The 26,757-nt window shown below is 35.9% G+C and overlaps 1 pseudogene; it reads right to left on the reverse strand.

Moving 5' to 3' along the window:
- Positions 1-19,400: 19,400 nt before the first annotated feature.
- Positions 19,401-19,522, reverse strand: LOC129871783 (5S ribosomal RNA; annotated as a pseudogene).
- Positions 19,523-26,757: the final 7,235 nt, after the last annotated feature.

Below are 26,757 nucleotides of genomic sequence, written 5' to 3' on the forward strand. Positions count from 1 at the left end.
AATGGATACTACAATATAGCAGACATGGATGTTTAGACTTCAAGAGGATCCCATGCTAAAGAAAGTTAGAAGGGTTGAAAGCCAACAATAACGGGATAGAAGTCAGAATGGTAATTAAGGCGGTGTCAAGAAGTTTTTGGCAAAACCCTACATGACATAATATTAGAAGATGGGTGTGTATAAAAACGAAAAGGTATGACCAGGGAAGGGTATCAAATAATTCAAGAGATTGTGTGAAGGATAATGATACCATGCGGGGTCAAAAGCCAAGATGTTGGCTATAGTGTTGGTCGCAAATGATATTGCGATAGATAAATAACCAAGGAAAAGGGACAGAAAGCCTCCTATGATTGGAAGTGAGATGGGCAAGGAGTGAATAAAAGAAAATAAAGAAGTATGATAACATGGGACAAGCAAATTTCAATGTGAATGAGATAGGTGAAGCAGAATGAACACGAAGATGAAAAGACTACGTCTACCAAATACAAGTTGTACTGGCAGGGTTATGCAACCTATGAATATGTACGTGTTACATATAGGGCCAAGTGAGTAAGTATGTGGTAAAAGGAATAAGGTTGCAATGAGAACAATACAGTTATAAAATTTTGGATACGTTACAGAGAGGTAGAGAAGAGATATCCATACTTGTTCCCTATATCCAAAGGTAGTCTAAACTTCTAAAAGGATTGGAAGACAACTGTGATGGAGAACTCCCAAAAATCCTCATAAAACCCTATAAGACGGGTTAACATTCGAGGATGAATGTTCTAAATGGGGGAAGAATGTTATACCCCATACTTTTGTATCCTGAAAAACTTTTGTACCTTGAGGGGTTTTAAAGTTTCTTGAAAGATTTTTAAGCTTCTTAAACTTCTTAAGTTTCTTGAAAGGTTCTTAAGATTCTTAGATGTCACCATGTGAGCCGGATAATCTATAACGCTACCAAACAACTCTAAGGAAGGGAAAATGTGATACCCCATAGTAGAGAAGATTGGAAATAAAGTTATAAGAATCCGGAAAAAGTTGGAGACCGAATAATGAGTTGTAAGACTCAACTTATTTACGTAAACTACAAACTTGGAAATCTTACATACTTAAGATACTTGAGTTCATACCAAGCTTACGTAGAAAGTATTACATATATTGGTAAAGCAAGACGATATTACGAACCAACGAGGAGGAAAAGAAGGTGACACGTGGCAGCAAGAGGGAGTGTCACATGGCAATAAGAGGGAGTACCACATGGCAACAAGAGAGAGTGCCACATGGAAGCATGAGAGAGTGACACATGTTAGAGACTAGAGCAAGGGTGGTGGACTCCACATGCCATGCGGCAGCCTGTGATTAGAGGAGGGGATGTGTTGGCCCAATGAGGGCTTGACACGTGTTACCACTTAGGGCTTGACATGTGTCACCACTTAGGAGATGACATATGTCCCCTCTTAAAGTGGCTTATATATATATATAATTTATGATTTTAAGTTCATCCATATCCTATAAGTCATCTTATCTCCAAGAAAGTTCTAGACAAAAACAAGAGAAGAGAAACTTAAGCTACAGAGAAAAAAGAGCTACGGTTTTCAGAAGAAAAAAAGGTATGTTCTCCAATTTCGTTCCATCAATTGATTATATGGGTTATACCACGAGGTATGAAGGTGTTATTAATATAAATTTATGGTTGGGAGCAGCCCCAATCGGACAACAAACAGCCATGAAGTTTCAGTCGCGCTAGAAGAGCTTCCGAGGCAAGTTTTGGCGAGTTTTGGATAAGGTAAGAATTTAGCTTTAAAACTGAAGTTTATGATGTCGTTATGGGTAATATTACATGTCTTAAGTGAGGCTGGAAGTGGAAAAACTGTATAAGGATGCTAGACATTAAAAACAAACTAAATTGAAGTCGTAGTAGGTAAATCGAAGTCGAGTAGTGTGTTGTTGTGGTGGTGCTGCAGGTTGGGGGTTGTTTAATTTCGTGTTTCAGGGATAGAAAGTACTCAAAATTGGGTCTGGGTTCTGCTGGTTGCAGCCACATGACCCTCCATTTTGTATGGTAAAAGATTTTACGAAATAAAGGCTAAGAAGTCCATTTTGGTATCGTAGTTCGGAGCTAGTTGTTTGGAGTTGTATTGGGTAATGTTGAAGTGATTTATTTATATATATATGCTGGTGGTTGTTTTTGTTTGTATGGTTGTTGATATTTTGGCCGAGTTGAAATCTCGGGGATGTTAAAGTTATAGGGGAGATGCTGCCCAATTTTAGGTAACTTAGGAACTAGTAATGAACTAATCGAGGGAATGGATAAGAAAATGACGTCTATGGAGACTTGGAATTGGAAAGTAAAAGGTTATTAACCATAGTATTACTTTCATGTTAAATAGGTTCAAGAGACGACAAGGCTAATATACTAGGAGTAATCCGTAAGAGGTATGTAAAGCTAATCATTCCTTCTTTTGGCATGTCTTTGGCATAAGTATGTAAAGCTAACCGTTCTTTCTCCTGGCATGTTTTTACATAACTATATAAAGCTAATCTTCCTTTTTGGCATGGTTTTTATAAAACAAGTATATGACTTTTAAATGAATCCAAGGAAGTTCCTATTCGTAGAGCCGCTAGGATGGCCAACTTCTCAATTTTCCAAAGGATATTTTATCGTGCCTAGATACGTGTATATGATTCCAAAAGTTCTATTTGGATATAACTCATAGTGATATTAAAAAGTTACTTGATACGACTCTTGTCTTGATGTTTGAATAATAGCTCATTTTGTTAACTCCATCGAGTCTCAAATATAATTTAAAGTGCATTTAGTTTCTCACTACTCCACTCGTGGATGCCTCAATGCTTTCTTCACCAAGCCTGGTTTAGGTTTTGTCATCGCACGTACTTCTCTGCATCGTTCGCCATGCGCTGATGTGAGGGGGCAGGTATGACCTGTACATGGGTTTGATTTGTGGCGTTATGATGTGCCATGTACACATATGATATGATATGATCTGCTATGACCATCTGATATGATATGATTTGTTACAGAGATATTCCTTACTCTGGAGTTATGATGTGTTGTGGCACTAGTGACGAGGCAGCGACCACAATTTGTTGAGCAAGTCCCATAAAGGGGCCGGATATGGAATATGTTTTTCTGCATACATTATTTGTGGTTATGAAAAGCATTTTGATATTCTGGAGATTTTTCTCATTTTTGCACCTTTTGTTCTGGTAATGGCTTTACCTATTATAGTCCATGCTTTATATACTCAGTACATTATCTGTACTGACCCTCTTTCTTCAGGGGCTGCATTACATGCCCGCAGGTACAGACGCTCGGTTTTCCAATCCTCTCTCTTAGGACATCCACCCTGTTGGTTGATAGTGCTCCTTTGTCCAGAGCCCTATTTTGATTTCTACATTTTTTATGCTGCTAACACGCTAAGTATAGCTAAGTGTACATATGAGTGCCCAACTCGAGCACTAGTCACAGCCTACGGAGTGGGTCGTGACAAAAGTGGTATCAGAGTGGTCCTTCCTCGGAATGTCTACACACTTGTCTAGTAAAGTCTTGTTTATCAGTGTGTTGTGTGCCACATCTATAAACAAGAGGCTACGGGGCATTTAGGATAATATATTTCTTTCTTTTCTTAGATCGTGCGATAGAGCCCAGCCATAGGAAATGAAATTCCTTTATTTTACTCACCTTTGGTTTCAACTAAAGAACGACATCGATAGAAGAAATTAACGAATGATATTGGAAGATACACAGTATACAAGTAAGTAATGGTCTGAAAGAGGCATGCTGAATAAGGTAAGAAGATTGAAATATGATTGAAATGTAAAGTTGAAAATTGAAAGAAAAAGTAAATAGAAAAGTGTAACGGGTGCAATTCGAGTTGGACATACGAGGTAAGTCCATCATTTTATACTGTGGTTGATATTGGGCGCCTTGTGGGGATGTGATATGATGTGATATGATACATATATATATATATCTTTATACATGTTGGCCCTATGAGGCACTATTGGTATTTTCTGCATGCAGGTTTGAGATAGTAAGAAATACAGAGGAAACTCTGCCCAAATGTTTCTAAAAATAAAAAAAGAATAAGATACAGGGCTGTAGTATGACTTGAAAGGTCGTTCCCACAATAATGAGAAGATTTGTCTAAACCACGAGTATGGTTGACCTCGGGAAATAAGTTAATTACTAAATTGATGGCAATAGAAACTAGGAGGTCGATATTGATATGGTAAACCGAAGTTGGAAAAGACTTGTCACCCTAGGGAGATGATTTAGAGAAGACTAGTAGTTCTGGATAGAACGATATATTAAGGTACCGATGGAATTGATACACAGGGATAAACTATGATGAGCTATAATTAAAAGGGAGTAACAGTATGATTAATACAAGAGTTCAAGGGAAACAGAATTGTGATGGATATATAGTATTAATAGGATAGCTTGGGAGATATTAAGGATAAGACTAACTAAAAAGAGTAAGTAACGCATAGTAAGAATCATGAAAAAGGTTAAGAAGTGTTATACCATAGGTTGGAATACGAACAACATATGATGTGAATATAACGAGGATCGTTATTAAAATAGGTAAAGCATAGTAAGAAAGTGGCTAGTTATCATGACCCAACCCCATAGGCCGTGACTATGGTCCGACCAGGACCACTGTATACATAATTGTCAAATATAAGAACTATACACAAGAACCCCAGTGGGTAATAACACTTCCATGTACATGTAGCCTCTTTCATTCATATCATATCATGAAAGGACACGCAAACCGATAAGGCTGCCATATCATAAAAACATTTACAACTGAACAAACTCACAACAACCCACATACATATGTCTACATACCTCTAGGAGTATTAACTGTATCATATGGCGCGAATGGACCCCGTCATACCCCTAAATAAACGAATAGTTGAGCAGAAATCCTAAGCTGGCGGATCTTAAAAATGAACATCTGTACCTATGGGCATGAAATGCAACCCCTCCGAAGAATGGGGGGTCAGTACAATATATGTACTGAGCATGTAAAGCCTGGACTGTAACAAGTAAAGCCATTACCAGAATTGAAGGTGCAAAAATGAGCAAAATATCCAGAATATCAAAATACTTTTCATAACCACATATAATGTATGCAGAAAAACATATGCCATATCCGACCCCATTATGGGACTCGGTCAACAAATACAAAATATGGTCGCCTCCCTTTCACTGGTACCACAGCACATCATAACTCTAGAGTAGGAAATATCTCCATAACAAATCATATCATATCAGATGGTCATATCAGATCATATCATATCATATATGTACATGGCATATCATAACTCCACAAAACCCATGTACAGGTCGTACCTTCCCCCTCACATCGGGGCATGGCAAACAATGCAAAGATGTACGCACGATAACAAAACCTGACCCGCGCTCGGTGAAGGAAGCATTGAGGCATCCATGCATGGAGTAGTGAGAAACTATATGCAATATAAAATACAAAAAATTTCCGTAGACTCAATAGCGTAACTCTGATGCCAAGTCATATAAGAAAAATTTAGCGATAATCACAGTACGTGTCTTTCAGATTTCACAATGGTATATGTCAAAATAGTCTTCCATATTTCAAGATATATTATGGGGCTCAATGGAATAATTAAAATAAGCTATCATTCAAAATCAAGACAAGAATCATATTAAGTACCTTTTGAAAGTCACTATGGATAATATCAAAATGGAACTCCTGGATTTATATACTCGTATTAAAGCGCAATAAAATGTACTTTGGAAACTATGAAATTGGCCATCCTAGTGGCTCTAAGAATAGGAACTTCCTTGGAACCAAAAAAAAGTCATATATTTGTTTTATAAAACCATGCCAAAAGAAAGATTAGCTTTTCATACTTATGTTGAAACATGCCAAGAGAAAGAATAAGATTTACATACTTATGCCCAAAACATGCCAAAAAGAGGAAACGTTAGCTTTACATACCTCTTACGGATTACTCTTAACACATTCACCTCGTCGTATCTTGAACCTATTTAACATGAAAGCAATACGAACATATACAACCCTCGACTTTCCAACATCTTAAGTTACATACGAGTATTCATAGAACTCATCTCCTCACTCGCCTTCTCGACTAGTTCCTTTGTTAGTTAAGGAGTTAACGGAAATCGGGCAGCATCTCCTCTATAAGATGCCCTATCCGAATTTCTAATTAGATACCTAACCACTACATCCAACCAACAATAACAACCTGTAGCTCATATACAAATAAAACCTGGCAACATTACACAACATAAACTCCAAACAACTTGCTGAAAATTACGATACCAAAATAGGGTTTCCATTCTTTATTTCGCAAAACCTTTAATTATACGAAATGAGGGGTCATGTGGATGAGTCCAGCAGCTACCACACCACTTTTAGAATACTTTTAGGACCTAAAACAAACCACCACACACCTGCAGTAGCACACCACAAATACAACACCTTGCTTCGACTACAATTTAACTATAGCGACTCCAATTTAGTTTGTTTCGAACATCAAGCATATTTATGGGATTTTCATATTTCCAGACCCTTAATAAACGTGTAATACACTTCATAAAACCACCATAAACTCCAAATTTAAGGGAAAGGTATTACCTTACCCGAAATTGGCCAAAGCTTGCCAAAACATGCCTCGGAAGTTCTTCTAGCGCAGCTGAAACGTCGTGACTGTTTGTTGTCCGCTTGGTGCTGATAGAAAAATTAAATTTAAATTATTAACACCCTCATAACATGTAAAAACTCTCACCAAAATATGGGAGAAGAGAACCAAGTCATACCTTGATAAAACTTGCTAAAACTTATCTCGGAAGTTCTCTTAACATGCTGAAAATTGGTGGGGCTGCTCGCTGCACTTCCTGCTGCCTCAAATAATTACTTTATGCTATTAACACCATTAGGTACCCGTAGGATACCTTAAATAATTAATTTAAGGATAAAAAATAGAGGGCCTACCTTGTTCTTGTGGCTGCCGTGACTCTCTCTTCTCTCCCTCAAGTTTTCTCAAATTTTTCTTAAGGGTAGATGCTGAAAAATAATTTCCTTAGTCATAATTTCAGCATATATATCCCATATTTGGAGGTGACACGTGGAAGCCCCTAGGGGTGAAACTGGAAGCCCCCTAGGGCCACTACAAGAAATAAGACTTATTGCAGCGCTAAACATCACTACAAAATGCTTCAAAGTCGCCGCTAAAGGTATATAGCAGCGACAATTACTCCGTTCCTAGTAGTTCCATAACTAAAGGTTATTTGTGACTATTAAATAATGTCACCACAATAAAAATCCATTTGTGGCGATATAATTCGACACAATATATAAACAAATATGTCACAAAAAATAATAATTTACAACACAAATATTTGGAAAGTCGCTCCTAAAATATCATGTTTAGTGGCGACATAGTTGCCACAAAATCTTATACGCTAACTGTGGCAACTGTTATGTCACTCCTAATATAGTGGCGACATAGTTGCCACAAAAACTTATTAACTGACTGTGGCAATTTTTATGTCGCTCCTAAAGTATGCCCTATAGTGGCGACATAGTTGCCACAAAAACTTATAAGCTAACTGTGGCAACTTTTATGTCGCTGATAAATGTTAATATTAATTAGTAGCGTCTCCTATCGCTGCAAAAAAGTATAAACTATTAACATCAACTTTATGTCGCTGCTAAACGTAATTAATTAACAGCCGCAAAAATCCACTAAATATCAGTGGCAACTTTTTTGTCATTGCAAAAGGTAATATTCATCTCGTTACTAAAGACCAATATTTAGTGTTTTAAAACTAAATTCTCTAAAATTAGTATATATATATATATATAGATATTAAAAACATCTAATATATAGTACTTCACAAAATTAGAACAAAAGCATTTATGAGTACGTACATATTAGCTAGTACTTCAGTTATCATTGTATCTCACAAAATTAGAACAAAAGCATTTTGTGTTTGCATATACAAATACGAAAAGCAAAAACTCCCATTGCACGCCTTCAAACTACTTCTTGATTGGGCCTCATTGCATAAGAACCTTATCCCTGAAAATAAAAAAATAATATCAACTTCCTTGAATGAATTCAATGTCTCAAACTTTCTTTCATAGTATTTCTTTTCTCCTATAATCAGTAAAAAAAATAGTCAAAAGAGGACTGAGGGTGTTAAACATAGCACCTTTTCATACATCTTCTATTGAGTCCTAATTTAATATCAAACAGTACTTAGTCTATAGAAAAGGAAAATTACCAATTTTTTTCTTGCCAAGAACATGTTACTTGGGATGTTACTCTTCATATCCCAACCTAAAATCTTAACTTTTCTTTATACTTCACAATATAAAGTAACAGCTAAAGCAACAATATTTTGTAAATAACAACTAAAAGAAGCAGAATTTTGACTCCAAAAATGGAAACACAAAAACTAAAAAGTTTACAAAACCAAAATCTACAATAACACAAGACTTGAGCACTTTATCTGGAAACCTTAATAAAAAATCATGCCTTAGTGACTTATTAAATGAGTTTCACCAGCTGAAACCAAGAGAAGCTTTCCCAAAAGTGTCCTCTAGATAATGATGAGGTTGTTGATAGCTTATCAGAAGCCTTCACTAGTTTCCAGTAAATAAATAACACAAAAAACTTCCAATAATCTTCCACTTACTATTGATAACTAAAGTAGTTCTTGTTTTCCATAGGCCATAGCTTTGTTGGATTCGGCATCTCTAAAGCCATGGGAAGCTTTCCAGAAAACATTTCAGTTATTGTATTTGCCTAATAACTAGTCAACTTTCATACAATTTATTATATTCCAAAGGAGCAAGAGAAAGTACCTGTTGCATTATAGTCATAATAGCATTCATTTGTTCTTGGAACATCTTGTCTACCTCGCCATTCATGTGTTCACGCTCCTCTTTTAATTGTTTCTACAAATCTTCTTTCATATTCTTTTTCAAATCAACAGTCATTTTTTCATGTTCTTCTTGTAACTTTCGATCCATATCAGCTTGCATCTCTTGACGAATACTTTCCATTGCCAAAGATACACTTGCCTCTATGTCTGACTGATGTAGTTGAGTCTTTTTAGGAGGCTTTTTTCCATATCCTTTTCCCCGAACATAGCCTAATCTCTCACCGAGAACCGATGATAAAATCTCATCCCTAGTCATGGGATGCTCGATTTCTTCAGATTGTTGTTTAATAACAAGTTGTTGAAGCTGACCCTGCAATAACATTTAATTATTTCACCAAAACATAACGTACATATTGAAAGTAACTTTGGACTTTCTTTGGTCCAGCTTTTGGACTTCTTCCAATGCAAACATGTATTCCGAGAAGCAAACTTCCCTGCAGATACATTATCTAAATGCAGACATATGCTTAAACATACATAATATTTCTATAATTTTCAGCAACTGCCACAAGAAACTACGGGCTACATCAAGTTGGACAAGCTAGGGATGACAAGTTTTAGAAGAAGAAAACTAAAGAGGATCAAACAACCTCCTTGAACTCTTCTTACAGCTTTAGTGTTCTAACTTCTTCTTCTTCAATTTGGATGCCTCTATTTCATAGCTATATCAACTTTGGAGATTTAATAGTTAGGACCTTTGTAAAGGGGAGAGTCTCCCTTTTTTATAGCTTTCCTAGACTAAATAACTTATCATTAGAGATAAGGACTAGAGTAGGCATTTCTTCTCTATTTCTGTTGTATAGGTATATTGTAGACCTGCAACACTTAATACAACACTTGGAACTCCTCTCTTGTTTGCTTCTATTGTGCAGGTAAATAAAGTGTTGAAGTACTTAATGACTTTGTTGTGGAATTAAAGCATACATCTAAAACCTGCAGGTTGATGTAGCATAGTGCAATGGAGTGGATTACTACATCAAAATCTAAGTTTACTACAGAGCTGCAGCATCCAACAACAAATACCTCAACTACACAACCATGTACACATCTACAATACAACCATCCTTGGAACCTTTAGCATCCAACAACCTGCAAGACCTTACAACAGTCATTCTCATCTTTACCTTCAGAACCTATAGAAATATAGGGCAGAAATTGCAGCTACAGTTAAGACCTTAATGGTGTTCTCATTTTCATGTCTTCAAGGGTGTTTATTTACATAGACAAAGCAACTTTACAGTTGATGTTTTGCCCAAACACAGCCACAAATCCAAAGAAGAAAGATTACATATTGAAGTAGACAAGGTGAAAATGACTATCTTGAGAAGAAGTTGTCTCCAAAAAAAGGAATAAAGTAACTTGTAGTAGATCAAAAAGATAATAAGGTAATGTCTTTAGGGAATTACATGAATCTGTTAGGATTGCGGATCCAACCATACACGTTCTCTGTTGTCATTTTTTATGTGTATGCTGAATCTCCCAGACTTTATCTGGTGTGTCTTTTTCTCCCGATTCAGGATTTTTCTATAATATAGTTCAATAAGAAAAAAATATATAAGAAATTAATCATATAAATAAAAAGAAGTATATGTAATTATAGAATAACAAATGTGTTTTCACCGTAGCTTCCTCTACTTCTGCAAATGATCGTGTCCTACAAGAATGCTTAGTTATCTATTTTTTTCTATTTTTTTTCTCTCACTAACAACCTGTACCAAGTCAAGAGATCAGAAAATATTTATGCTAGTCTAGATAGCTACTGAAAGATGTCATGTTGTCCATGTAAGAATATGTCTAAGATTATAGAGTGGAAAATAATGTTTTGGTTATAATAAAGTTACCTTGAATTTCTCACTGCCAAAATACTTAACTAGGTATTTCCAGTCCTCCAACTCAATATCCTTAGGTTGATGAGACAATCTTTCTTTATCAGTATCATAGGCAGAGTAAAAATTATGCAATCAAGCTTTCCATGCCCTAAAAATGCATAGTGCTTATCACAAAGCCTTGTAACTTATGTTCTCGCAGTCCACCATAAAATTTAAATTTGTCCTGAACACATTATACTATTAAATTTGATAAATTAAGTAATTTGAAGACATTAAAAAATAGAAAGTAATTTATTACCTTAACCTTATACCACATTGCTTCTTCATATTTTAAAACAATCTTCTGCCAATTTTCATCTCGAAATGAGATGCTGCTCCTCATGATCAAGCCACAGTAATTAACAATATCTCTAGTACCAAAACCCACATCTCTATCAATGTCATTTGGAATAATTAGAATAATTTTTCCTCCATATTTGGTTTTAATATCAATAGTCTTAGATTTATATTTTCCTCTTCCTCTCTTTTTATTGATGCGAGAAACTATAAATCAATAATATGGTGATCTTGAGAACTATATGCAATCATGGCATCTTAGCATCTCCACTAAAAGCTTGCAAATTCGGGATTTTCGCTGTTGTATTTTTCATGAAGAGTAAGCTTAGAACCAATCTCACTCTCGTAAGGTGAAATAATGTACAAACAGTTTCAGTTTAGTTCATAACGAGGTAGTTATGTATATATTTTGAAAGGCCAAGAAGGTTATGTACCACAAACTCAAAGCTAAGGGAAATGATTTGTATTTGATCCCCATCAAGAAAAGGGAATAGAAGACTTTTCATGTTGCAAAAACATCTTTTTTTAACCAACTATCCTCTTTTTTTTCAACTTAAAGCTACATAAAAGTTTGAGCTTATATATTTTAAGAAACAGATCAAAAGAAGATTATTAAATAAGTGTCTATATCTGCACCCAAGAAAGAACGAAATTACTTAAGCCTCTGTCAAGTATGAAAACTAGCAGATAAAGGGAACTAGCAGAACTAGAAGAAGAGAAACTGCCAGCATTTCAAATTAATTTACTTTGCTGCAGAATGCCACCCATTAGTCTATTATATCCTTGTAAATTTAAATTTCCAGAAACAAGACCAAGCACAGACAATCCTGCACCACTAGCTAGGGACATGGACTAACCTGCACCAGTTTCAACCTTCAAGGAGGGGCGTATACTTTCTTCTAGAGTTTTGGATGATTGTGTCTCTGGAGATGTTCTTTGGATAGGGTCATTTGATATTTGGTTTATCTGCTGAGGTCCTTACCTTGGGTTAGATGATTATTCTATCTATAGAGGTCCTTCCCTTGGTGGTATTTGTTGCTGAGATGCAGTTCCAACAAGACTTTCTCATCCTTGAAAATTTCTACGTCCAGTTCTTATACTGCCTCTTCCACTTTTACTTCATCCAGTTCCTTTCATTTCCTGCAATATGATTGAAAAAGAGAAGCATAAGATTCAGAAATTAAAGATGATAAAACATATGTCTACCAGCTAAAGAAAACATCAATTCATAAAACAACGTATTAGATCAATAAATTAAAAAAATGTGTGACATTTTGCTAACAACTATAGCCTTATTGATGGAAATGTAACACATTGATTAAACTTAAAATGCTGATTCTATTTATAAAGTTGTAGATACAAGCGTTTTGAATTAATTTCATGTCAACCTAATCAAAATAAAATACATAAAACTTATCAAAATAAGATGTAGATATATATACAGTCGTCTCTGTTAAGTAATCTTCAAAAGGATGTATCACTGTCATCTCCATCATTATCATCAATTAACTCTTCTTCGCTTTCTTCATTTTCGGATACATCTATATTATTGTCATTAATAAAATCATCCTCCTGATTTTCTTCATTATTGGTACGCAAAATAGCTTGTGGTTTAATATCATCCCTATGTAAAGACGCCGCAATATCAATTTCTTGGTCATTAGTATTTAAGATATTACATTCCACTTCCTCTTATTGATAAACTTCTTCATTTATTAATTCTTCTTCTACTTCAGGCATATTGAAAAGGTCATGAGGATTTGTCTTTACAACAATGAGCCAATATTTATCAATTGTGTCATTCAAGTAAAAAACTTTTTCAGATTGAGATGCCAGCACAAATGGCTCATTTGTATTCAAAGTACAATGAGTATTCACACTTGTAAACCCATAACTGTCAATCTTATATCCTCTTCCTAGGAAAGCCACATCCCACCAATGACACTTGAATAGATAAACTTTTCTATTTCCCACATAATGCAACTCATAAATGTCCTCCAATACACCATAATACTCCTTATTAGAGTCTGCATCATCTCCCCTAACAAGTACTCCACTGTTTTGTGTTTTTCTCAAAAGTTTATTTGTTTGAAACCTAAATCCATTCACCATAAATATTGAATATCGATGCACCAATGGTTCTAGACCGACGGATAAGCTTATGAGCTCATCTATTGTACATCCTTGTACAGATAGTACAAATATCTATAAAAACAAATAAGATTTATTCATATCGACATGCCAACACTAATAGTAAAGTGTTGTTTTAGTGAATACTTACACGTGCACGAAACCAATCAATAAACTCATTATTATGCATCCCATGAGATCTCATTGAACCTTGTATTTCAATCTCTCTCATGTATTCCCTACATTTTGTGTTGGTTAAGATTACTTAAATTATCTTAATGTGAAATTATATTTGAATTAATAAGAGACTTACTCCATGAATTTTGAAACCTCTTCGCAATTTTGAAGAACATACATACATGCTTGGTTGAACTATAATGAGGTAGTTTCTTTCGCACTGAAGCCCCTATTATTTGCCCACTTAATTTAAATATAGACATCCCACCATGTAATTCAAATCCATCATCATTTCTTGTTGGTTGATTGAACTTGGTTGAGATATTATTTAAATATTGTGAGTAAAACGTAAGGTTTTCCCTTGCCATATGACCTTCAGCAATTAAACCTTCTGGATGACCTGGGTTGTGAACATCTCCCTTAAGTGTTCGCAAATACCTACATATAGATTTCTCATCAATAGAGTTATAGAATATGACAGTTTAAAAATATTGGTTTTCAATATATAGAATAAGGTGTTACCTCTCAATAGGGTACATATCCCGGTATTGAACTGGTTCATCAAGTTTTGCCTCTCTTGCCAAGTGTATTGGCAAATGAATCATGACATCAAAAAATGCCGGAGGAAAAACCATTTGAAGTTTGCATAATATGATAGGAATTTCAGCTTCTAGGATATCAAGATCGTCAATTTTCAGGCACTTAGCATATAGATTCTTGAAAAAATTACCTAAGGCTATAATTGGTTCACACACTTCCTTAGGTAACAAACCACGTATAGCTACGGGTAAAATATCTTGCAATAATACATGATGATCATGACACTTCAATCCATGTATTTTTTTTCAAGTACTTTAACACACCTTGAAATATTTGATGAAAAGGCATCTGGAACCTTGAAATTAGCTAAGAAATCGCATATCTTCAACTTCTCTTGAGGGGACAATGCATATCAAGCTGCCGGCAACAAATTATTATGCCCGTCCTCAATTAGATGCAACCCTTCCCTAATACCAAGGTCCACCAAATCATATCTACTTTTCAATGTGTCCTTTGTCTTACCAACCATACTCATCACAGTTGATAAAATATTGTCGGATACATTTAATTTCTATATGCATCACATCAAGGTTATGTCTTAACTTAAGACACTTCCAATAAGGCAATTGAAAAAATATACTTTTCTTATTCCAATTATAAGCATTGTTAGAAACATTACGCTTTCACTTTTGCACTTTACCAAAACTCACATTGCCCAACTCGTGTGATTGCATAAGTGCTTCATCACCTATTAAAGGGCTAGGTGCGATCCCCATTTCCACTTTCTCATCAAATAGCATCCTTTTTAAGCCATGGATGGTTCATAGGAAGGAAGCAACGATGCCCCATATAACACAATTTATTGCATAAAGAAATTGATTGGGTGTCTTTATGGCAACAGGGGCATGCAAGATTGCCTTTGGGTGACCATCCTAAAAGGTTTCCATATGCAAGAAAGTCATTAATCGTCCAGAGCAAAGCCACACGCATAAGAAAATTAGATTTTGAGTGTGCATCATATGTCTCCACCCCATCCCATAATTCTTTCAACTTATCAATCATTAGTTGTAAATATACATCAATATCATTCCCTGGAGACTTAGGTCCTGGAATAAGAAGTGTCATCATGAAATATGGATCTTTCATGCAATCCCATGGTGGCAAATTATACGTAACTAGAACGACAGGCCATATACTATGATTGCAACTCATATTCCCAAAAGGTTGAAACCCATCACTTGCTAAACCTAATCGCACATTTCTTAACTCAAATAAAAAAGTAGGATGACGCTCATTGAAAGATTTCCATTCTATTGAGTCTTATGGATGACGCATCAAACCGTCATCAATATTCTCCTCCTTGTGACACCTCATCTTCTTTGATGTCTCTTTTTCCATGTATAATCTTTGAAGCCTTGGTTTGATTGGAAAATATCGCAATACTTTATGAGCTACTTTCTTGCCTTTGGGTTTTACTGACTTCAATCTATACTTGCCATACTTAGGACATGATTGAGCATTGACATAATCGCTCCAATATGAAATACAATCATTCTGGCATGCATCTATTTTGCTTCATAGAAAGAACTAGGTACAAATGATCCCTCGGAAAGAACTTCTTTAAAGAACCTTAATAACTCATCCATCGATTTGTTGCTCTAATGGTTAAGTGACTTCAAGTGAAGTAATTTAACAACAAAAGACAACTTTGAGACTTTTGTGCAACCAGGATAAAGTTCTTTCTTACCATGTTCTAACAATTTGTAGAACTTTGTAGCATGCATATTTGGCTCTTCATTTCCCTCCGAATAAGTAGCATTATTATCCAGATTCATATATCCATAAGCATCGTGGATCATTTGAGTAATGTCATCCTCTTCAATGCTATCAACTTCTACTTCATCATTAAGTGTGACATTAGAATTTTCAACTCTAACCAACACTTCTCCATGCAAGTCCCACACCTTAAAAGAATCCCAGAATCCCTTCTTCAATAAGTCTACTCTTATATCAATTCTTAGCTTGAACACAATGTTCATACATCCTTTACAAGGACATAAAATCATATGTTCACCTTGGGTTGACTGAATGCCCAATTAAGAAAACCTTCTACTCTATCTATATATTTTTGGTCAACTCTATTCCTAATATTCAACCAACTTTTATCCATTCCTATTTTAATAAAAAAATCAATAAGTTAATTAATTCAATTATTCATAATGATAAATATTGGACAGAGAAGTACTGAGAAATAACTTTACAGGAAAATATCAATAATGAGGTTGTGACTAGAAGTTGGAAATTCTCACAATCAAATGCTAATAATAAAAAGGGAGCATAGATCACATATGATTGTGACTAGAACAACTTACTGTGTTTACAGTTATTATCTAGCAAAGTAAAAGTAAATATTCAGATGCGCTATTGAGCCTCATATACAATGGCACTACCTCCAAGCACAGCCATATGGTTGATAGTTTGTATCAAGCCTACAACTTTCAGCAACTTCCTAAGGAGACAACAGGGTATTACTTACTAGACAAACTGGAATGTCAGGCAAAAGCTGAAGAGGATCAAGGAACCACCTTAAATCAGTTGTAGACTATCTCAAGAGGAAGCACCATGAGCTCTTCTTCTAATTTTCTTTTATTTCTTTCTTTTTTATGTTCTCTCTTCTTTCTTTCATTTTTGGGCTATGTATTTCCTTGAAGTTATAGCCTCTTTGAAGAATCCTTATTTTGGTTTATATTGTAAAGGGGAGAGTCTCCCTTATTTTATGGTTTTCTTAGATATTTTGTATCAAGAGGAGTCCTCTCATATATGCTTATCTACCTAGGATCCATTATTCTCTATTATCTACTACTGTGCAGGTACATTGCAAATATGTAGAAGCTGCAGGTTATGACTAAACCACCTAGGAGAAAATATCGTGGATAAGATCACCAACTACAAAAACACTGCAGAGCTGCAGCACAAACCCACAAGATGTTGTAGCAATTAATACAAAACTGCAGCTCCTTGTACAATTCAGAGCTGCAACATCCAACAACAACATCACACAACAACCTAAAACACCCTGTAGAATTGAAGCAGTATAATGCAGGTAATAAAAAGTTTAACTCGGATGATCTCATGGACTTTTCTAAGCAATAGGTAGTGAATTTGTTCGTATTAGTAGTAATTTTATGGTGCACTCATAGTTTACGTAGTTGTTTTAATCAAAAAACGTAGATAGAGCATCTACTAGGAAAAAACTTTTTTCACATAATAGACCAATCTATAATTTATAATCTTCTCTTTTTCACATTCTAATAGCACCAAATTCTTAATTTATCAACTATCTATTGCATAATAACGTCAATCTCATATCTCTCCTCCAAATTATATAATTATACGGTTATTGTTATTCTTATAATTTTTAAGTATTATCATATCTTTTGTAGGTCACGAAAGATAAGGACAGATACTAGAATTCTCCATATATTCTATGGCTATTTACAATGAGTCATATCGACTCTACACATCTCCAAAAAATGAAACGTCAAATAAAGAGAATCGATTGATTAGCTAACTAGACAGAACTGCACAAAGTATAAAAATAAATCTCTGTAAAAAAATTGTGAATACTTCTTTCTCCAACAAAGGTGTCAATTCTTTAACTAGTCAAAACCACAAATCCATGAAGAGATAAAGATGTAAACAATGAAGAGACTCTCGATTTCAAGATAGATTTTCCAATGTGCAATCCAAATGCAAAATTTCCATCAACAGATATAGAAACACCCACACAGAGGATATCAAGAATACAAAATATAAAATACAAACGAGAATACAGAATTTCAACTTCTAGTTTACCTGGCAAGATCGAGAATACAAAATACAAAAACATCTTTAGAACTTTCAGCTTTTAACTTACCTCGAACTGATTTTCAAAACTTCAAATGGGTGAACTGGTTCAATCCTTTAGAACTTCAAACTTCTTACACTCACAGTGATTTTCAAACTAGGAACTCTCTTCCTTCTCCTTCGACTTTAGAGAACCCCATTCCTACAAAATTCAAGTGAGTTATAGAAATTACATGTGAAATCTTAAAATACATAAATCTAGAAAGGGATTTGAGCACATACCTGATAAAATGCCTACTTTATAGAACCCTATTAGTAAAATAATTGAAGAATATTCAGCAAAAAGGAACCCTATTCATATATATTTCACCAACAGATCAACACTACTTGTTCCTATAAATCGAGCAAAGAGAAACCTCTATTAGCAGTGTTGTCTCTGTTTTTCTTTCCTCCAATCCCTTTTCCCAAATCTATATAATATCTATTTTTTTGTTTAGCTTTGTCCAAGAGCTGATGAGAATGGCCTTTTGTTTAGCTTAGCTAAGAGATGTTCTTTTAATATCTCGAAGCTTTCCAAAATTTTCCAGATTTTTTAGTTTATTTTTCTTTTAAATTTAATTTCGTTGGACTAACATTAGAGGTGACTAGGTCGCTACAAAATCTTATTTGAGGCAACATTTCAAAATTTGCTACTAAATATTTGGCGCCTAAATTTTATTTTAGCAAGACTTTATAATTTGGAAATTAGTGACAGCTATTAGCAGCGACACAAAATAAGTCGCCACTAAAACTAAATATTTTGGAATGACCATATATGTCCCTACTGAATATGAAGCTTTTATAGCAATAAGTAGGGTCGCCACTAAATCTTGCCATAATAAGTCTTATTTCTTGTAGTAGGCGCCACCTCATGCCATGCCTCCACCCATATGCTGCCATGTGGCAGTGGGGTCCACCCCTAAGTAGGTGCATCACCTACTTAGTCCAAGTAGGTGCATCACCTGCTTGCTTCCGAGTAGGTGCTATGCCTCCTTCCGTATCTTCCGTGGGTTCGTAATCTCGTCTCACTTTAAGAACCTATGTAATCCTTGCTATGTCAACTCGATATGCAATCCAATAGCTTAATATGTAAAATGTCCATAGTAATAGCTTTCATAAGTAAGTCGAGTCCTACGACTCACTATTTGACCTCCAACTTTTTCTAGATTCTTATAACCTTATTTTTAATCTTCTTTATTATGGAGTATCTCATTCTCCTTTCCTTAGGATTAGTTGATAGCATTATAGATTATCCGATTCACATGATGACTTCTAAGAAACTTAAAAGCCTTCCTAGAAACTTAAGAAGCTTAAGAAGCGTTCCAAGGTACAAAAGTATAGGGTGTAACATCCTTCCCCCTTTAGAACATTCGTCCTCGAATGTGAACCAAAACCTTTCTTCGGATCTTATACCAACTATATGGAGAGTTCCTCTGTCACATTGCCATACCATATACTTTCATCGAGCAATCAATATCAGAGTTCCAAAGGTTAGGATTACTTGTAGACGTAGGAAATAGGTACTGATACTTGTGTTTCATTTCCTTTTTCACTTCTCACGGGGTCACCCATCCTAGTACTACTCTCACCCAAGCACACTTAACTTCGAAGTTTTGATGGGATCCGGTGCGTTAGTGCTAGTATGATCGCATCCATCTCTTATGGGATCTCATTTGAAGTTTAAGCATTCCCATTTACATATGATAGCGTTAGTTGATTTTCTCCTATGTTTGTACTTATCTTGTCTACTTCCCCCCTTTAGGGTGTACCCACGTCCCTATTTGTTTGTGTTCTACCTTATGCTCTTATTTCTAATTTTCAAATGCATAAGATTCTTTTCCAACACCTTTGGTATACCGCACCCTATCTATGCCTTCTTTTATATAACCCATACCTTTAGTTGCCCATGTACGACATCTTAACATAATAGTGAGGTGTTAATCCAATCTAATCATTGGTACTCAAGTCACGTATACACAATACTTCTTTATGCTTCATGAGCTTTCATCTTTGTCGTGTGCTCGATGCTCACTTTCATAACAGCATATCGAGCTTGCCCCAATAAGAGTTCTACCTTAACACCATGTTATTGTACTACCCCTCTAACGCATAACTATACATTCTCCTTTCGTTTCGGCCTCGTATTTAGTTACTTATGTCTATCTTGGGTGCCTCTACTAGAACTTCCTTATTATTTCTTACTTATTCTCATAATGACCTTTGTTATATTCACATGGTATCCTGTTCGTATTCAGTCCCATAGTATAACATTGCTTGACCTTCTTCACGATTCTTACTATGGAGTACTTACCCTTCTTAGTTAGTCTTATCCCTAATATCTCACAAGTTGTCTTATTAACACTTCATTTCCATCACAATTCTTTTTCCCTTGTACTCTTGTGCTAATCATACTATTAGTTCTTTCAACTATAACTCGTCATAGTTTATCCCTGTGTGTCAATTCAGGCGATGCCTTAATATATCATTTTATCAAGATCTATCAATCTTCTCTAAATCATCTTCTTTGGCTTATAAGTCTTTTCCAACTTCATTCTACTATACCAGTATCGACCTCCTACTTTCTATTACCATCAATTCAGCAATTAACTCATTTATCAAAGTTATCCATACTCGTAGTTTAATCAAATCTCATTATTGTTGTGGGCACAACCTTTCAAGATATACTACAGCCCTGTATCTCATTCTCTTCCTATTTCTAGAAAAATTTGGGCAGAGTTTCCTCTGTATTTCTTACTATTTCAATACTTGCATGCAGAAAATGCCAACAGTGCCTCATATGGCATGCATGTATATATTCAAATCATATCATATCGCAGCCACATAGGACGTCAATATCAACAGTATAAAAATGGACTTACCTCATATGTCCACTCGAACTGCACCTGTTGCACTTTCCTTTCTATTTTTCCTTTCCATTTTAACTTTACATGTCAATCATACTTCAATACCTCACCTGACATATATCTCTCATGCCTTTGCTTACCTGCGTGCTTTGTAACATCCAATATCGTCAATCACCTTCTTCTATCGATATTGTCCTTCTACTGAAATCATAGGTTAGTATGAGGAATTTTATTCCCTATGACTCAGCTCTATCGCATGATCTTAGATATGAAAGAAAGGTAACATCCTAAATGTTCTGTAGCCTTCTCTTTATAGATGAGGTGCACAACACACTGATAAACAAGACTCTACTAGATACGGTCTGTAGACACTCTAAGGATAAACATCTCTGATACTACTTCTGTCACCACCCAACCCTGTAGGTCGCAACTGGGGTCCGACTAGGACCCCCGTATACATAATTGTCAAATATAAGAACTATACACAAGAACCCTGTGGGTAATAACACTTTCATGTACATGTAGCCTCTTTCATTCATATCATATCATGAAAGGGCACGCAAGCCGATAAGGCTGCCATATAATAAAAACATTTACAACTGAACAAACTCACAACAACCCACATACACATATCTACAGACCTCTAGTAGTATTAACTGTATGATATGGAGGGAAGGGCCCCCGCTGTACCCCTAAATAAATAAATATATAAATCGAATGACCAGCATTCAAAAGTTACGCTCTGGAACAGTGGAGCACTTCGGACATAGTTGAGCAAAAATCCTAAGCTGGCGGATCTCAAAAATAAACATTTGTACCTATGGGCATGAAATGCAACCCCTCAAAAGAATGGGGGGTCAGTACGATATATGTACTGAGCATATAAAGCAAGGACTATAACAAGTAAAGTCATTACCAGAACAGAAGGTGCAAAAATGAGCAAAATATCCAGAATATCAAAATACTTTTCATAACCACAAATAATGTATGCAGAAAAACATATGCCATATCCGACCCCATTATGGGACTCGGTCAACAAATACAAAATGTGGTCGCCGCCCTTTCACTGGTAACACAGCACATCATAACTCCAGAGTAGGAAATATCTTCGTAACAAATCATATCATATCAGATAGTCACATCAGATCATATCATATCATATATGTGTATGGCATATCATAACTCCATAAAACCCATGTACAGGTCGTACCTGCCCCCTCACATCGGGGCACGACGAACAATGCAGAGAAGTACGCACGATAACAAAACCTGACCCGCGCTCAAAATAGTCTTCCATATTTCAAGATATATTATGGGGCTCAATGGAATAATTAAAATACGCTATCATTCAAAATCAAGACAAGAATCATATTAAGTACCTTTTGAAAGTCACTATGGATAATATCAAAATGGAACTCCTGGATTTATATACTCGTAACAAAGCGCAATAAAATGTCCTTTGGAAACCATGAAATTGGCCATCCTAGTGGCTCTAAGAATAGGAACTTCCTTGGAACCAAAAAAAGTCATATATTTGTTTTATAAAACCATGCCAAAAGAAAGATTAGCTTTTCATACTTATGTTGAAACATTCCAAGAGAAAGAATAAGATTTACATACTTATGCCAAAAATATGCCAAAAGGAGGAAATGTTATCTTTATATACCTCTTACGGATTACTCTTAACACATTCACCTCATCGTCTCTTGAACCTATTTAACATGAAAGCAATATGAACATATAAAACCCTCGACTTTCCAACATCTTAAGTTACATACGAGTATTCATAGAACTCATCTCCTCACTCGCCTTCTCGACTAGTTCCTTAGTTAGTTAAGGAGTTAACGGAAATCGGGCAGCATCTCCCCTATAAGATGCCCTATACGAATTTCTAATTAGATACCTAACCAATACAAACAACAAATAATAACAACCTGCAGCTCATATACAAATAAAACCTGGCAACATTACACAACATAAACTCCAAACAACTTGCTGAAAATTACGATACCAAAATAGGGTTTCCATTCTTTATTTCGCAAAACCTTTAATTATACGAAATGAGGGGTCATGTGGATGAGACCAGAAGCTACCACACATCTTTTAGAACACTTTTAGGCCCTGAAACAAACCACCACACACCTGCAGCAGCACACCACAAACACAACACCTTGCTTTGACTACAATTTAACTATAGCGACTCCAATTTAGTTTGTTTCGAACGTCAAGCATATTTATGGGATTTTCATATTTCCAGCCACTTAATAAACGTGTAATACACTTCATAAAAACACCATAAACTCCAAATTTAAGGGAAAGGTATTACCTTACCCAAAATTGGCCAAAGCTTGCCAAAACATGCTTCGGAAGTTCTTCTAGCGCGGCCGAAACGTCGTGCCTGTTCTTTGTCTGCTTGGTGCTGCTCCAAACCTTAACTTTACATTATTAATACCCTAATAACATTTCCAAACCCTTACCAAAATGTGGGAGAAGAGAACCAAGCCATACTTTGCTAAAACTTGTCTCGGAAGTTCTCTTAACATGCTAAAAATTGGTGGGGCTGCTTGTTGCACTTCCTTCTGCCCCAAATAATTACTTTACGCTATTAACGCCATTACGTAACCATAGGATACCTTAAATAATTAATTTACGGATCAAAAATGGAGGGCCTACCTTGTTCTTATGGCTGCCGTGACTCTCTCTTCTCTCCCTCAAGTTTTCTCCAATTTTCCTTAAGGGTAGATGATGAAAAATGATTTCCTTAGTCATAATTTCAGCATATATATATCCCACTTTTGGAGGTGACACGTGGAAGCTCCTAGGGGTGACACATGGCAGCCCCTTAGGGCGCCACCTCATGTCATGCCTCCACCCATATGCTGCCATGTGGCAGTGGGGTCCACCCCTAAGTAGGTGCATCACCTACTTAGTCCAAGTAGGTGCATCACCTGCTTGCTTCCGAGTAGGTGCATCACCTGCTTGCTTCCGAGTAGGTGCTATGCCTCCTTCCGTATCTTCCGTGGGTTCGTAATCTCGTCTCACTTTAAGAACCTATGTAATCCTTGCTATGTCAACTCGATATGCAATCCAATAGCTTAATATGTAAAATGTCCATAGTAATAGCTTTCATAAGTAAGTCGAGTCCTACGACTCACTATTTGACCTCCAACTTTTTCTAGATTCTTATAACCCTATTTCCAATCTTCTGTATTATAGAGTATATCATTATCCTTTCCTTAGGATTAGTTGATAGAGTTATAGATTATCCGATTCACATGATGACTTCTAAGAAACTTTAAAGCCTTCCCAGCAACTTAAGAAGCTTAAGAAGTGTTCCAAGGTACAAAAGTACGGGGTGTAACACTAGTGATAGGACGTATCTGTGTAAAAAGAATATAAGGGTAAGTGTGACATGGAAAAGCGGGCTAGGGAAAAAATAAGAAAGAATTATCAAGTTCCGTAGGGAAAGTTGCGAATAAAGATTATGCAATAACGGAAATGATAGCGAGCATAAGGAAAGAAAGAGTTCCTGAAAGGAGTAAGCAAGAAGAAAGCAATATGATAGTGTAACAATAGGTCATGACATGTGTAGCTAAAGATACGAATGTTAAAAGTGATGAAACTATGAAAGAGCAAGATATAGAAGGATGAGCAACGAGATAAAATGGGTGTCAGAGAAATAATTGGTATGATACGAATAAAGATGGATGGACCGAATACATTTTGGAAATGAGAAAAAGGATTATGTGGAAGTAATGCATTCCGAATAATACAAAGGTAGTATAAGAACCCTCTTGTGCGAAATAAAAGATAGACATAGACGGGATAAATAATAAGAGAAATCTACGAAAGAACCCAAGATAGATATGATTAAAAGAATGCAGATACGGAATGAAAGGGGAACGAACAATATGAACTTAAAAGTGCAATACGACTGCATGGTTGTAAGGTAAGGCCCTGATTGAGGCAAACTTGGTATGTTGTTGAGAAAATTAAAAGCTGGTGTTGGGTACACAGTAAGGGAAAGGAAAATAAGGTGTAAAGGGGTGGTGCATGCACACAACGTTGCCCCAACAATAGTGGAATCCAAAAGAGAAAAAGACGGTAAACTTAATGAATAAATGGTGCAATATACATTTATTCCAAGAAACAAATGATATAGGTTAGGATAAAGCTACTCCTTCAAGAGAACCTTGGACAATTATCGTCAGAATGCAAGTATTGCCGAATTGAAATTGGAACGACTAAAAGTTCTAATTAACTTTTAATAAAGATAAGTGAAGTGTGACCTTGGATGAGTTGTTCCATGGGTCACATTATGCAAGTATAGATTAATAGATAAGACGTCGCACTATGTATGGAAAGGTTCTCGTCCCTTTGTGACTTAGTTAAGGTTTTATACATAGAGAATCAAGTTATGAAGGATGAAGAGAGAGATGGACATGATATGGTACTAGGTGGATTGGGAAAAGAGATTGGATGAGTTTTGAGATTGGACAAAGGTATAAGTACCCCCCCCACACACACACCCCTTAAGGGGGGAAGTGGGTGAGAATAATGCAAGGGCAAGATGGAAATAATGGATAATACAATATTATGGACATGGATGTTTAAACTTTAAGAAAATCTTGTGCTGAAGCAAGTTAGAAAGGCTGAAAGCCAACAATAATGGGATAGAAGTCAGAATGGTAATTAAGATGATGTCAAGAAGTTTTTAGCAAAACCCTGCATGACATAACATTAGAAGATGGGTGTGTATAAAAAAGAAAAGGTACGATCGAGGAAGGGTATCAAATAACTCAAGAGATTGTGTGAAGGATAATGATACCATGCCGAGTCAAAAGCCAAGATGTTGGCTATAGCATTGGTTGCAAATGATGCTGCGATAGATAAATAACCAAGAAAAAGGGACAGAAATCCTCATATGATTGGAAGTGAGCAGAGAAAAGAGTGAATAAAACAAAAGAAAGAAGTATGATAAGATGGGACAAGCAAGTTTCAATGTGAATGAGATAGGTGAAGCAGAATGAACCCGGAGATGAAAAGACCACGTCTATGAATATGTACGTGTTACATATAGGTCCAAGTGAGTAAGTACGTGGTAAAAGGAATAAGGGTTCAATGAGGACAATACAGTTATATCATTTTGGATATGTTACAGAGAGGTAGAGAAGAGATATCCATATTTGTTCCCTATATCCAAAGGTAGTCTAAACTCCTAAAAGGATTGGCAGACAACGGTTATGGGGAACTCCCGAAAATCCTCGTAAAACCCTATAAGACGGGTTAACATTCGAGGACAAATGTTTTAAAGGGGGGAAGAATGTTATACCCCATACTTTTGTATCTTGAAAGACTTTTGTACCTTGAGAGGTTTTTGAGTTTCTTGAAAGATTTTTAAGCTTCTTAAGCTTCTTAAACTTCTTAAGTTTCTTGAAAGGTTCTTAAGCTTCTTAGAAGTCACCATGTGATCCAGATAATTTGTAATGCTACCAAACAACTCTAAGGAAGGGAGAATCCGATACCCCATAGTAGAGAAGATTGGAAATATAGTTACAATAATCCGAAAGAAGTTGGAGACCAAATAATAAGTCGTAGGACTCCACTTATTTACATATCTACCAACTTGGAAATCTTACATACTTAAGATACTTAACTTTATACCAAGATTATGTAGAAAGGATTACATAGGATTGTAAAGAAAGACGAGATTACGAACCAACGAGGAGGAAAAGAAGGTGACATATGGCAGCAACAGGGAGTGCCACGTGGCAGCAAGAGAGAGTACAAGTGGCAGCAAGAGGGAGTGCCACGTGACAACATATGATAATACCACATAGAAGAAGGTAGAACAAGGGTGGTGGACCCCACATGCCACATGGCAACCCGTAATTGGAGGAAGGGATGTATTGGACCAATAAGAGCTTGACAAGTGTCATCACTTAGGGCTTGATATGTGTCACCACTTAGAGGATGACATGTGCCCCCTCCTAAAGTGGCCTATATATATATAATTTATGACTTT

This window comes from Solanum dulcamara, chromosome 10, assembly GCF_947179165.1.
Source record: "Solanum dulcamara chromosome 10, daSolDulc1.2, whole genome shotgun sequence".
Classification (NCBI taxonomy): Eukaryota; Viridiplantae; Streptophyta; class Magnoliopsida; order Solanales; family Solanaceae; genus Solanum; species Solanum dulcamara.